We start from the raw sequence: 13930 nt of genomic DNA, 5'->3' as shown, positions 1-13930 counted from the left end.
TGGCGTTACTGGTCAAGATGAAGTATGTGATTGGTCAATGTAGCGGTAAATGCAAAATGCAGATATGCAGTTAAAAACGGAACAAAAATACCTACCCAGACACTCACCGACAGTCCCTCCTTATTATAGTTATGGGAAACGTTCTGATCAGGTTCATCATGCTAGATTGAGGATGAATTGCAGCTCTCTAAATGCCCATCTATTTAGTCGTAATCTTATCGACAGCCCTGTATGACTGAACACTTTCTATTGCCTTGTCCAAACTATATCATTGTAAGAAACGAATGTTTTGTAGATCTACCAATAGACTACACTTTTGATATGCTCCTATACGGAGATCCAAATCTATCGATTACAGAGAATGAAAATATTTTCCATTGCATCTTTAAAATTTCATTTTAAAAACCAAACGTTTTTTAAATTAATAGTGCCATTTTACGAGTCCCAAGAGGTCACTAGTGCTGTATATTTACATTATATTACTATGTTTTATTATGTCATTATGGTTATGTAGTACCTATAGTATCACTAGGTCCCATTACATCTCTCTCTCTCTCTCTCTCTCTCTCTCTCTCTCTCTCTCTCTCTCTCTCTCTCTCTCTCTCTCTCTCTCTCTCTCTCTCTCTCTCTCTCTCCCATAAATAGTTTTGTTTTTAAGTTATACTATTTGACTAATAAATGGCTATACAGTGTTGTCACCCGCCAATCTGTTATTTAAGGAGACAGATTTAAAGAGGCTTACCCGCAGACGGACCGGTAAACGGCACATCTCCGATCACTAAATAAACTTCAGTACACGTTTCTATGTGACAAAATCAGAGGCTTTCCTACTTTATTTCTTGAAAACAATTACAGAATATGTATTTAAAAGACGTTTTAAAACTCAACCTGAGAGGGAAATGTATGGAATATAACGGCAAATCTTCTTTGTAAATCGCCGCTGCCTTTGAAGTTATCACTGTGCGGCACTGTGCACGTGCTTGTTTCTTTGATATGTCAATCAAATTAGACTTATTGCGGGTTGCGATTAAATAAATAATATTTAAAATGAGGTTTTAATATCACTTTTCAGCGTTTTATAAGGAAAATAAAATGAAAAACTCAACAATTCCAACAATCTGTCATGTGTAAAAAATCTTTTTCTATTAGCCAATTTTTCTGATCTCTCTGCGGGCAAGCCTCTTTAAATAAGTATTTTCATACTTTTTTTCCTGAATCCTTTTATTATTATGTATCATATATATGACATGTAAATATTGAATAAAATATTGTTTAAACTAAACGGAACAAAGTTAAGATTAAATGCAAGCTGAATAAGTTATAATGTAAATTATAACAATTATACTCAGAGACCGACATAGCGAGGATATTGTATCATAATTCTGGGTGATAATTACCAGATACAAGTGCCTATGCAAAAGCTTTTGACACTGGTCTATTTGTACTCCAATAATATTAGAGGTTTACACCACAGGGGCTCGGTTTCGGGTTTTTGAGTAACATATGTTACTCAAAAACCCGAAACCGAGCCCCTGTGTCTGCAACCGCATATCAACGAGGCGGCCATTTTAGGTTATACTAATTATAGATTGTTTATGACGTTAGAGTCCGGAACATGCATAACAGTATACTGTACTGTTAAAATACTGTTTTTGATAGATGTTCTCATCTTTATATATTATGACAATTGTGCTTTTTGCGGTGAAATGTAATTATATGAATTGATTATCATAATTGAATTTCATCAATGGTTACCGTCAGGTAATAGGGGAGGGGGCTAGATTAAAATTCGATAAAAATACACTCCATCCCTTTCCTTCTTAAATAATCACCGGACTCTGTAGCAACTTCTCAGATCCCGACCTGTGGTACAATTCACTAAAAGATTGCAAATAAATATCCACAAGAGAAATTATGGCGCGGGAAGGATGTCATAATTAAATATTTTTGCCTAGACAGAAATCGAATTTGGCAAAAATTAAATATTGCCTAGGCAAATATATTTCTGCCTAAGCAAAAATAATTTTGCCTCGATTTTTGCCTAGGCAATAATCGAAACAAAAAATTATTTTTGCCTAGGCAAAAATCGAATATTGCCTAGACTGAAATATTTTTGCCTAAGCAATATTCGATTTTTGCCTAGACAAGAAATAATTTTGCCTAGGCAAAAATATTTAATTATGACATCCTTCCCGCGCCATAAGAAATGAACACAAACTTTCCCAACTTATCACAGACCTTATCTTCAATAAATCGATTTGTATGCGATAGATTATAATATTCTATCTAGGCATAGCAAATTTAGTCAAACCGATTGTTTAGGCAACTGATATATATGGTCCTCGATCATGGCTGTAATTCAGGGAAATATAACTGACATACACGGAGAAAATGACGGAACTTTCTAATAAAGTACAAACATGTACATAGAGAAAATGATGTAACTATCTTATAAGGGACATAGACGGGGAAAATGATGTAACGATCTTATAAGGGACATACATAGTGAAAATGATGTAACTGTTTTATAACGGGGACATACATAGAGAAAATGATGTAACTATCTTATAAGGGACATACACAGATAAAATGACGTAATTATCTTATAAGGGACATAGACGGGGAAAATGATGTAACTATCTTATAAGGGACATACATAAAGAAAATGATGTAACTATCTTATAAGGGACATAGACGGGGAAAATGATGTAACTATCTTATAAGGGACATACATAGAGAATATGATGTAACTATCTTATAAGGGACATACATAGAGAAAATGATGTAACTGTCTTATAACGGGGACATACATAGAGAAAATGATGTAACTATCTTATAACGGGGACATACACAGAGAAAATGATGTAACTATCTTATAACGGGGACATACATAGAGAAAATGATGTAACTATATTATAACGGGGACATACACAGAGAAAATGATGTAACTATCTTATAACGGGGACATACATAGAGAAAATGATGTAATTATCTTATAACGGGGACATACACAGAGAACATTTTAAGAGACTTTGTACTAGGGAGAATCAATTTACTTGACCTGAAAAAGTCGTAGTTACGGGAGGTAGCGAAGACAATGGGATACAAATATTTGCAGACATTTTCACTTCCAATCCCCCATGCCACAGTTGACACTCTGTTGAATGTCTTGTAAATGTCACAGAAAACTAGACAGTAGCAGTTTCCCACATTCTGTTACAGATTAACAGTAATATTCCCTGATTGGAAACCTGACTGATATCTATATAAATGGGAAATGCCAACGAAATAATTCTGCAAAAGAAGAGATATTGTGTCGGTGAAGGGTTTGTACGATGTACATCAACGTACTGTTTTGAATATGGTTTCGGTGATTTTAAGATGATGCCCTGTTTTTCCTTTTTGACTAGTTGCAGTTAACGTGCAAATTCAAATAAAATGTAAAAAGAATAGAAATAATCAATACTACATACATTGACATTTATCAAACAATCTATAGGAATTAAACTTGTTAGGTAAATTTATTATTGAAGCTTTCAAGCGTAGAATTGTTTAACTTAATCCGTCAATTTGTATTTTATTTCACATAGACACGGCTCTCTGACCGATCAGTAATATTTAATGTTCCCGTTCCGGACAGACCACTATTTATGGAATCTTAACAATAAAAATGTATGGTTTAATTGTTTATGATTCTGTTATTACATGGTTCTACACCTTATGTTCTGATTATGTAGATGTATTACAGAAAATATTGAATGTAATTTTTGTACCGATAATAACTCTAAGTAACATTCGTCTATACATTTGACTTAACTAATTTTTGTCATATTTTGTGTTCTTGTAAGTCATATTAGTATAGTTACTGCATGCCATATTTTGTATTATCGCTGTTACAAATGAATTCTGTATATACTGATAGGCTGTATGACCTAAAGTGAATAAAGAATTGAATTGAATTGAGTGCTGACTGTAGTTCGTCACCGTGTACCGGGGCGGTTGGAGTGTCCGGCGGAGATAATTGTCGGGATTAGTATATAGAGGTACTGACTTGTGTAGGGATTAGTACTGGGGAGGGGTGAACTGTACTTAGTCTACCCGAGGGGACAAAACAAGAGTTACCTCCTACATTTTTGTCAGGGAATGAAGTAAAATTCAAATCATCCCAGTACTTCACTTTTATTTTTTGAAACAAAATTAATATGTGAATGTTTAGAATACTCTGAAACGTATTCAAACAAATTTGTTGAACATGAAACGGCTGCAGCGATATAAAAATATATCGAAAATATATGTACATATAGGAAAATCGATTTTCTTTGGTATAAATATGTAGGTTTTATGCAAGAACAACTGCACTTTTATTTTCAAGCACAGGTGCGAATATGTACCGCTGTGTAATCAAAGGTCCCCTAAGCCCCAATTGGCCTTTCCTATGCTTGACGTGATGCAAATGTAAGGTGATACAGTGTACTAACACTGTGATGCAGTATTAGTACACTGTATCATCTACAATCTACTTTTGCATATCCTCCATTGAATGAAGACAGCCATTGGAGTTCCTACTTAACTAGTAAGTGGGTGTTTTCATTCATTGGAGATGGGAAACAGTCGCTGTTCGTTTTATAAGATTTATTATTTCCCACTCGTGTAACAAGAGGTATATATACACTATAATTAACGCCAAAACTTTCTAAATAATTTCATATTTCAGACAATATAGTCATAGTATACAGAAACAGTATGACATAATTATCACCATATTAAGTAAGGCATTATCATACCTACAAATAACGGAAAGATTTTGTATAAAAATACTGCATATCCAGTCCAGCAAGATCCTGGTGCGGAAAATGGACGACATCTCCAACCTCCGTTTGCTTTACTTTAACTTTTACCCATTTAGGATTCAAATTGCCTTGCAACTGTGAATTCCATATAATATACATGTACATTAAACCGCATTCGTTTAAAATGTTTTGCATAAAACCTAACTGTCAGGTTAATTAAGTGATTATCTATATGGTACAGTATCAGTATCAACGTAACTGGAAGGTCAAAGGTTATTAGCAAGCTTTATACATTTACCAAAACTTGTCAATTCTTTAGGGCTATTTGTATAAAGCAATTCCTCTCATTTGTACACACTTGGATTTGTTACAAAATAACTTTTGGAGAATGTATTTCTTAAATTTGCAAAACAAGGCCACACGAATACAAAGAGGAACTCGTCTTCAATATCATTCCTGTCACCTATATGACAAACTCTTTGGTGTCGCTCAATGTTATGATATCTACCCTTTTCAATATTTAGAGTGTGTGACGATAGTCGAATTTTAGTTATTTCTCTCAAGTATTCAACTGATATGGACTTTTTCAGATAATTCTGTAAACTATAACTGTTGTAAACATGTTGATATAAAATTTCTTTAGAGGACAATATATTTTTTTCTACACACTCTTTCATATAAATCAAAACTTCTTTCCTTTGTCATTTGAAGATCATTAATGTCAACCTTTTGTGATTCCCATTTATATCCAAAACCTATTCTATATAATTCTTCCTTGATATTCAACACCCATCTATCATTATTTTCTAACATGTCGTCATAGCAAGACCGTGAAATATAATTTCGGGAGTTTCTCAGTTTCATCCAATATTTCATAATTCTACTTTTTCGTAGCACTCTTAATGGATACCTACCTGCTTCAAGATAAACCACATCGTTACTTGTACTTTTACGTACACCAAGCAATTTATTACAACAAATAATATGTACTTAAAATGCTATTGATATATGTATCAAATACAGTTGTGTTCCAACGTTGAAATAATTTTTCGGCATAGCCGTATAATATTCTTTTGTCCCCGGAAATGACGCGACAGGTGGCGTTACTGGTCAAGATAAAGTATGTGATTGGTCAATGTAGCTGTAAATGCAAAATGCAGATATGCAGTTAAAAACGGAACAAAGTTAAGATTAAATGCAAGCTGAATAAGTGGATGCATCTTTTCAAATGACACATTAATAAAATTATATTCCTGATTGAAATGCATTCGTATTCAGGCGCGTAGCTGCCTATACGCAAATACGCAGTGGCGTACACATCAGTTTTCAACAACAACAAAAATAAACAAAACAAACAAACAAACAAAGAAAAAACTCTGATATTTATATGAACTTATCTATACATAAACTATGTATGCTGTCCCTAGGTGATGGTTCTAGTCAAACCCACTAATTGATATAACTAGTCATTGGTAGGGAACGCAATCAATCGGTCGGTTAAAATGGGGCAAAGAAAAATCCGAAGACCTGTTTCTTTGGAAGAAATTTCAGCTCACCCCGAAGGAACCATCAGCATCAGAAATAAGTCAAAATGGTACACCTGATGGAACAAAGCTCCCTGGTGGTTGTCAGAATTGCAAAATGCTTACGCTAACATTTTAGAGCATTCAGGACATTAACTCTAGAACACATGTCGTGCTATGTTATGACCACCGGTACAGTTGAAAGATTCATTAATATTAAATTCAATTCGGCTTTACTGGAACTTTTATAAATACAACTGTATTTTTATATATAAATGTATTTTACCTACACATACCGTCATGAAAACATCACCCATTATCGCAATGATCATCCCAAAACGTCGTGTTACGGTAACGCGACTTAAATGCAAGGTTGATCTCAGGTTTTTGGTCTTGATTTCTTTCTTTTACAGTCCTTCCCACAGGAAAGGTATTGCTTTGCCCAATGGACTATGGTTATGTACGTATGGTTATTGAAACCATATTCGGACATTATGTAAACGTGTTCCAAGCGTGCAAAATAAGGTAAAGTCAACACAAATTATCATTCTAAATGCTGTGCAAGGCTCATCGTTAAATGACGGACTTAAATTGTCCAAACACTCAACTGTATATCATAATACGGTACTCATTCACCCCTCAGTTCATTTCTCTGCATACACATACAAAATAACTTGGCTACGCGCATGATATTATCACCAAAATGATCCAAACTGATATCATTTTGTTATCTGTGCTGAAACACATTAGTTCGTTCATTTATTTCACCAGCAGTTTTATATTATAAACACCAGCATTTAAACAATGCCGTTGATCTTTTTTAAAGATATTTCTTGTTTAGGTTAACTGCATAAGCATCCACGCCTTTACTATTCTATGACGTTGAATTATAAACATAATTCTTGAACTTATTATTAACGAACTTGTACATATCAGCCATGATAACTGTGAGTCACACTGAACAATAAACATATATCAATATTATTTTTGTTATTTTTTCTTGAAAGGGCGAAGTGCTATTTACTGAAACACACTTTGCTTTAGCCACCAACTACTACAAGGATCGACTATATTTCACATATATATCAGCCTGGTAACTATGTGCAAGTGATTGATCATACCTTTCGATACTGTAAAGTAACATACGAAGTACATCTTTTGGCGTACTCATATTTATAATATATTAACATTTTAAAAGTTTAGCTCACGTCGTGAAAATAGCACTTCCGCTAAATTATGTCCGCTAATTTGTCGTTTAAAATTTTATTTGATGTATGTTTTTATTTTACTATGATTTGTAATTTTAGCAAATGAAAGTATTGAATAATGCATACGCGCATACGTGATCCCATTAAAGCTTAACAAATAAACGGGTCCTAACCACAGGGAAATTCGGCAAAAATGAACTATATACAAGTAATGAACACCGAGGGTGTCATTTTAACCGAGTTTTAATCTAGTCCCACAAAACGTCTCAAAATGTGCTATACTCACTGGGGAGGCCCAAATACATGTATACCGTGACGAATTCTCAAGTCCCTGATCTTAACGACGTTATATCACGGACAGCGAAAACACTGCTTCTCAAAAATATGTATAAAATGGCATAACTAATACATTTTGTATTTTGTTGTGAAGTCCATTTAACTATGAATTGTCAAACAAAGATATTGAATATTTCAGACTCACAAATTTAAATTCGTATCAATGAATTTATTATCAATAATTATACAATACCTTTTTACTTGAAACATATCTTCTTTTTTTTTTTTTTTTTGACTGTTCAAAAATTTTATTGCCACAGAACATTTAACGATTTGGACTGCTGCCAGGGTTGAGGCCCTGGATTCAGTATCCTGACAAATATGTCATCATGCTTGATTGCATCTCGCACATACATACATACACTGTATGATATTTCGATACTTCAAATATGATCACCAGTTGTGAGTCCGTCTTGTTATGGTCTAGCGTGGAAATCCACGCTTACCATTACTGACCCACAACCTGTAATCGCATTTGATTGACCCATACCATACCACACATACATAATTACATAAATACCACACATACATACCATACATGTACATACATACATACATATATGCATACAGTTCATGATAGTTTGATAGTTCAATCATGATCACCAGCTGTGAGTCAGTCGTGTTATGGTCTAGGTGGAAATCCACACTTACCATGACTGATTCACAAACTTGAAACATATCTAAGTACATTTATATAGTCCGATTTTGTATGTTGTTTGTATGTTTAATGTTCGGTCTATGAAATCCTCATTATTTGGAGGAAATAAAGAGAATAACAATAGATACTATACAGTGAAAACACAGCGTAGAGTGCATAAAATGGCACCCGTGGTATAGCGATATATGATTAATACCAACGAATAAGAGAGAGGAAAACAATAATAACATCTTCATCAAATAAAAAACGCTTATAATTTCTTTGGAAAGCAGTTAATCATTTATCTACTTAAAATTAAAAAAAAAATTAAGTTCAATTTTTGAAGGGTGGTAATAGCGTAAAGTATGTAACAGTTTACTGTATTAAAATTACAACAGCCTATTCTTGTTTTCAATCGGCCATAATTACTTTTTGTCGCGGACTTCTTATTGTCCCGACACTTTATCACAAGCCCTCCACCTCTGGGTCGCGAGTTCGAAACCCACGTGGGACAGTTGCCTGGAACTGACCGTAGGCCGGTGGTTGTTCTCCGGGTACTCCAGCTTTCCCTCACTAGCACGTCCTAAAATGACACTGGCTGTTAATAGGACGTTAAACAAAATAATCAAAAAAATATCGAAACAGTTTGGTTATCAGGTATCAAGTCAAGGGCGTTGTTTTCGAGAGAACGGCACTGGTTTTTTTTAGCCCGAGTTTCCTCTGGCCCTGTCACCATGCCAGAGGAAACTCGGGCTATGTGTTTTTATTGATGGAGATGGATAGGATTGAACATTTATCGGGATGGAAGGACATATCCTAACGAATTTCGAAGAGTGCCATCTTGTCCAGGTCATTCTGTAGGCTATCTACATCTGACTTAAAACTTACTGTCAGATACATGATGGTATTGTCAGCAAAAGGCGAAACAGTAGAGTTGATGTTTGTGGGGATGTCGTTTTTATAGAAAAGGAAAAGACATGGACCGATGACAGAGCCTTGAGGAACACCTGGTGTTATTTGGAAGGGTTCAGATTTTTGGTCATTCACAAGTACACACTGTTACTAGTCCTATAATATAAGACTTCGAAGGTTGATATGGTGGTTTTATATCGAATATTTACATTTGTGTTATTTGTCGAACCTCAGTTAGACAGCTAAGTCACCGAAACATTCCCTCAACCTGTACACATCATTTTAAGTAAAATATATATGTTTAGAAAAAGATCCAAGTAATGTTCACCTTGCCGCTACGGTGCCGACACCCCATATCCCACAATACCGCATCCGAAAATTGTGAGGCTTCACTCGATGGGAACGTGGCAAGCCCCTGTGAATCACACGTATAAATGTATACCCGGTCTGTCCTGCACAGTCTACTTGTAAAAATGAACATGTAACTATTCAGTACGCGTACTTTCATTCATTCTTGGTGACTGTTTAGAAGTGTCCGATGAAAAAAACATTTTGTTAAAGATGTCATGCGTACAAACAGAAGAGTCGATTCCATCAGGGACATACATGTATCTAAATGCGAAGAACAGTATGACAGAGGTAAGTTCAAATTACTTTGTCAAGTTTGAATTAACTTTAGGTGATTCGATTAACAAATCAATGAACAGTCAAGTACTAGAATCATATATATGTACATGCTTACTAAATTGTGAGTAGTCGGCAAGTAACACAAGTACAAAAAGACAGAACGTGTAAATCTCAGTTTATTAGTATAACAATCCATTCATCAACCTACAACTCTTTCAAATTAACTAGATTTGGAATACTATGGCCACAGCTTCCCGTCCTAATCCTGACGAAACACCGACAAGTAATGGAAGTTGGAGTAATAAACACTCGCTACTTGTCGTTTTCTGTAAACTTCATTTATAGCCTGGTATATTGTGTGGTGTTGTTTTGTATTATCTCTACAATTTTCAAAGATAAAAAAAACTAGCAAATCACTGAACTTAATGCAACCTTCATGTCGGTGAGTGAAGACAAATATCTTACCTTAACAGGTCTGTAAACAATGTGACGACAACAGATTACATTGTGTTACAGATGAAGGTATGACTGATTTTCCCCAACTCGTCTATTAAGACACTTTGGTCTCTTGTTGCATTTAAAAGCTGTTTACAACACGATATTTTTTCTGTTCCCAATATTTTAACAGTAGGAGATAGAAAACTTACAATTGTCCACACCAGACTTAGGAATGGATGCGGTTCTCTTCAATATGACCTTTATAGAGTTTACCCTTTATGTTTATGTGGGGAACTAGAAAATGGACATCACTATTTCTATACATGTCCATTTTACTCTATTGTAAGAAATCACTTAGTAAGAAATCCTAGGCACCCAAACCTTCCAGAGATCCTTCTAACTGACACAAACACTCTTCTTTGGGGAAATCAAGATCTCACTTTTGAACAAAGTAGTAAAACTTTTACCTTTGTAAGTATATTAAGGATTCAAACCGTTTCTAGTAGTCTTGATTACAAAAAAAATACATCATGTTTTTGTGTAAAAACCCTTGGTTAATACTCCTGAGTAGTTCAGGGTATAGAGAAATAACTGTCAACAAATTATATTGTTAATTCAATTCATTTAATTCAAAATTATATATAAATGTACATGTGAAGACAGCCATGATGTATGTAAAATGTATTTAAGTTTGGAGAAGGCTAACTAAGTTGCAAGACCTTGTGCTCTATCATTTTTTTTTGTCATTTTAAGACAATAAATTCTGTTTAAACAAAAGTGTGTGTTATAGATATGAATAGACAAATAAGCAACAGAGCGAGACACATTGAAACAAGCAAAAGTTTGTGGTTCATCGCACAAATTGAATACTGATACAGAGTCTGTTTAAATTGGTTTTCACAAATATCAACGTTATCTTTGACGTGTTGAAATTCTGTCAACGTGTCTTTTAATATTCTATCATTAAACTCTTTGAAATTAAAAAAAAAGACCCCCCCCCCCCCCCCCCCCCCCCCAAAAAAAAAACAAAAAAATAGAAAAACAAAAACAAACCAAACGCCGAAATCGGGATTCACACATCGTCGTCGTTCGTTGAGTCTTCATTTTTCGGATAAACAACCATTAATTGACGAATACTTTATACTTGCCTACCGACACGATCACCGATGTGAAGAGATTGTCCGAATCTCTCTCCTCGAAACCCTCATATTTCCTGCTTCCATGGAGAACGGTGTAAGTGATTGGTTAATCTGATAAAATTTAACGCGTCAAAATGATTATGAATGTGACAAAACCGCATTGAATGTAAAAAAAACAACAACAAAAAACCCATTAACGCGTTAAATGCTAACGCTTAAAATCTTACAAACTAGTTTTAACGTGTTGAATTTTATGTTTAACGCGTTAAATGCTAACGAAATGCGTTAAATTTATCTTGTTTTTAACTTGAATGGCCATTCATAGCGTCGAACATCAAAACAATTACATGGACTTTCACATTTATCAGACAGGGACGTATAAACAAATAAAATTACAAACAATAGCATATATATAGAAGGTCACGTGTTGATATGATAACGGTGTATAGTTATTTCTGCTATATATAATCAAAGAAAGTTCACAAACGCGTGGCAATTAACTCGATTTATATAAATATAATTTCAACCGTTGGACGGGTAGGAGTTAGGATGGAATTATTTTCTCTATGTTATGTAGTGCCAATAGGTAGCGTGATGATATGTGATTGGCACGTGCAAATCCCTATCGCGTGTTACGTGTTCGTGTCATTCAGGCGACACGGGTAGCGGCTGGCAGACGTAAATCTAATTGAAATGGAGAACGAAGGAGGTAGTGGAATTATAGGTGGAGTGACTTTAAATAACATTTTGAAGAAGCTGAAGGGACACAAGAACGAGTTTATGGAGTATCTGGATACAAGTTTGTCTGATATAGAAGTCAGTAAGGATGACGGGTGTCTAAAATGTTGGAAAAGTCAATGTACGACAGCAAGATCGTATGGAGACGTGAGGGAAGCAAACAACAATATACTTCTAATGCTGACATTTTGGAGGATTTGAATTAAGTGTTGTGGGCAATATCGTTCGGGAAGTTTGATAACTGTGATGAGGTTGTCACTCAGTCAGAAAATAAATAAGCGCAATTAGGTAATTAAAACTGTGGACTCGTCCGATATGTAGCCAATCCATTAGCTAGCGATATAGATGATGACAAAGATTACAAGGGTAGAGGGAAAGACACTGGAAAGATTGAAAGAGCGACGGAAAAAGGATTCGTTCCAAGGTGTACTAAATATGGCTATTCTGGTGCAAGTAACGCAACGGTCTGTCAGGTTTCTGGTGCACGTGCAAATCCCTACCGCGTGTTATCCGATTTTTTTACATCAATAACTGGAACGTAGTTTTGAGCCAGAAAGTCACGACAAACCTTAGCAGCATGGGGCCGTGCGTAGTCCTACTACAACGTACGTGTGGTCTCAAGACCTGATCTCGATATCTTACTGCTGTAAGATTACAATCGATAACCACGAGAGGTGTTTTCACGCCTTAAGATATCCCTGACCATACTGTAACGGACTCTTCCCCGAATCTGTCGCTGTCCGTTATGCAAACGTCAGAATATAGCTCACCACGACGTCGATAGACACGTTGTCATCAATCTGACATGTAAAGAAAGCGAGACTCGTCAGTGAACAACACGTACGCGTCTCCAATGGGCCAAACGAAACCTATTAGGTGCATGTGCAAACAGCCACTGTGGTCACCCAATCTCCCTGTGCCAGGCTCTGAGACGCCCAAATGACGCCCCGATATTGTTGTCTCGAGTACACCTTATTGCTGGGCTACATGACGTTACGAATGCCCATGCAATATCAGAGCAATAGCCCTACCCATAGAGCTATCGACTTCACTCAAACGCGGCATTTCGCTGTACATTCGCTTCGAAAAGAAATGTTGTGTGACTCATCTGTACTGTTCCAATGTTCGGTTTGTGATGATTTACCAGCACACATGCTTGGCGCAAGAGTACCCCGGATGCACACTTTCTTGAAAAATCTTCTGGAAGCATGTAGCGTCGAGCGGGGTCACGTCGACTGAATTTTAACTGAAGAACATTTTCACAGTGCACGGAGGTAGCTCAGTGTGAAATTAAATTGAATTTAGACCACGTGTCATAAAGTCATATTCGAAAAACTTCACATCGAGGCACTCGAATATTTTTTGCCAATGAAAATACTGCTAGCCAGTGAGACCCCCGTCTACTACTGCACGGATTTTGACTGACTTTCTCAGTTTTCCCACCGCCGTCAATCCAGGACCTACCATTTTGGTAAGCTATTTTGAATGGAATTTTCTCTGATTTTATACGTGTCTATAAGTCTAACGAAATCATTTCTCACTGCATTAACCATCATTTCAGTAAGTAGTCGAAATAGGAATT

This window comes from Pecten maximus, chromosome 7, assembly GCF_902652985.1.
Source record: "Pecten maximus chromosome 7, xPecMax1.1, whole genome shotgun sequence".
Lineage (NCBI taxonomy): Eukaryota > Metazoa > Mollusca > Bivalvia > Pectinida > Pectinidae > Pecten > Pecten maximus.
Note: the sequence above shows the minus strand (reverse complement) of the source record.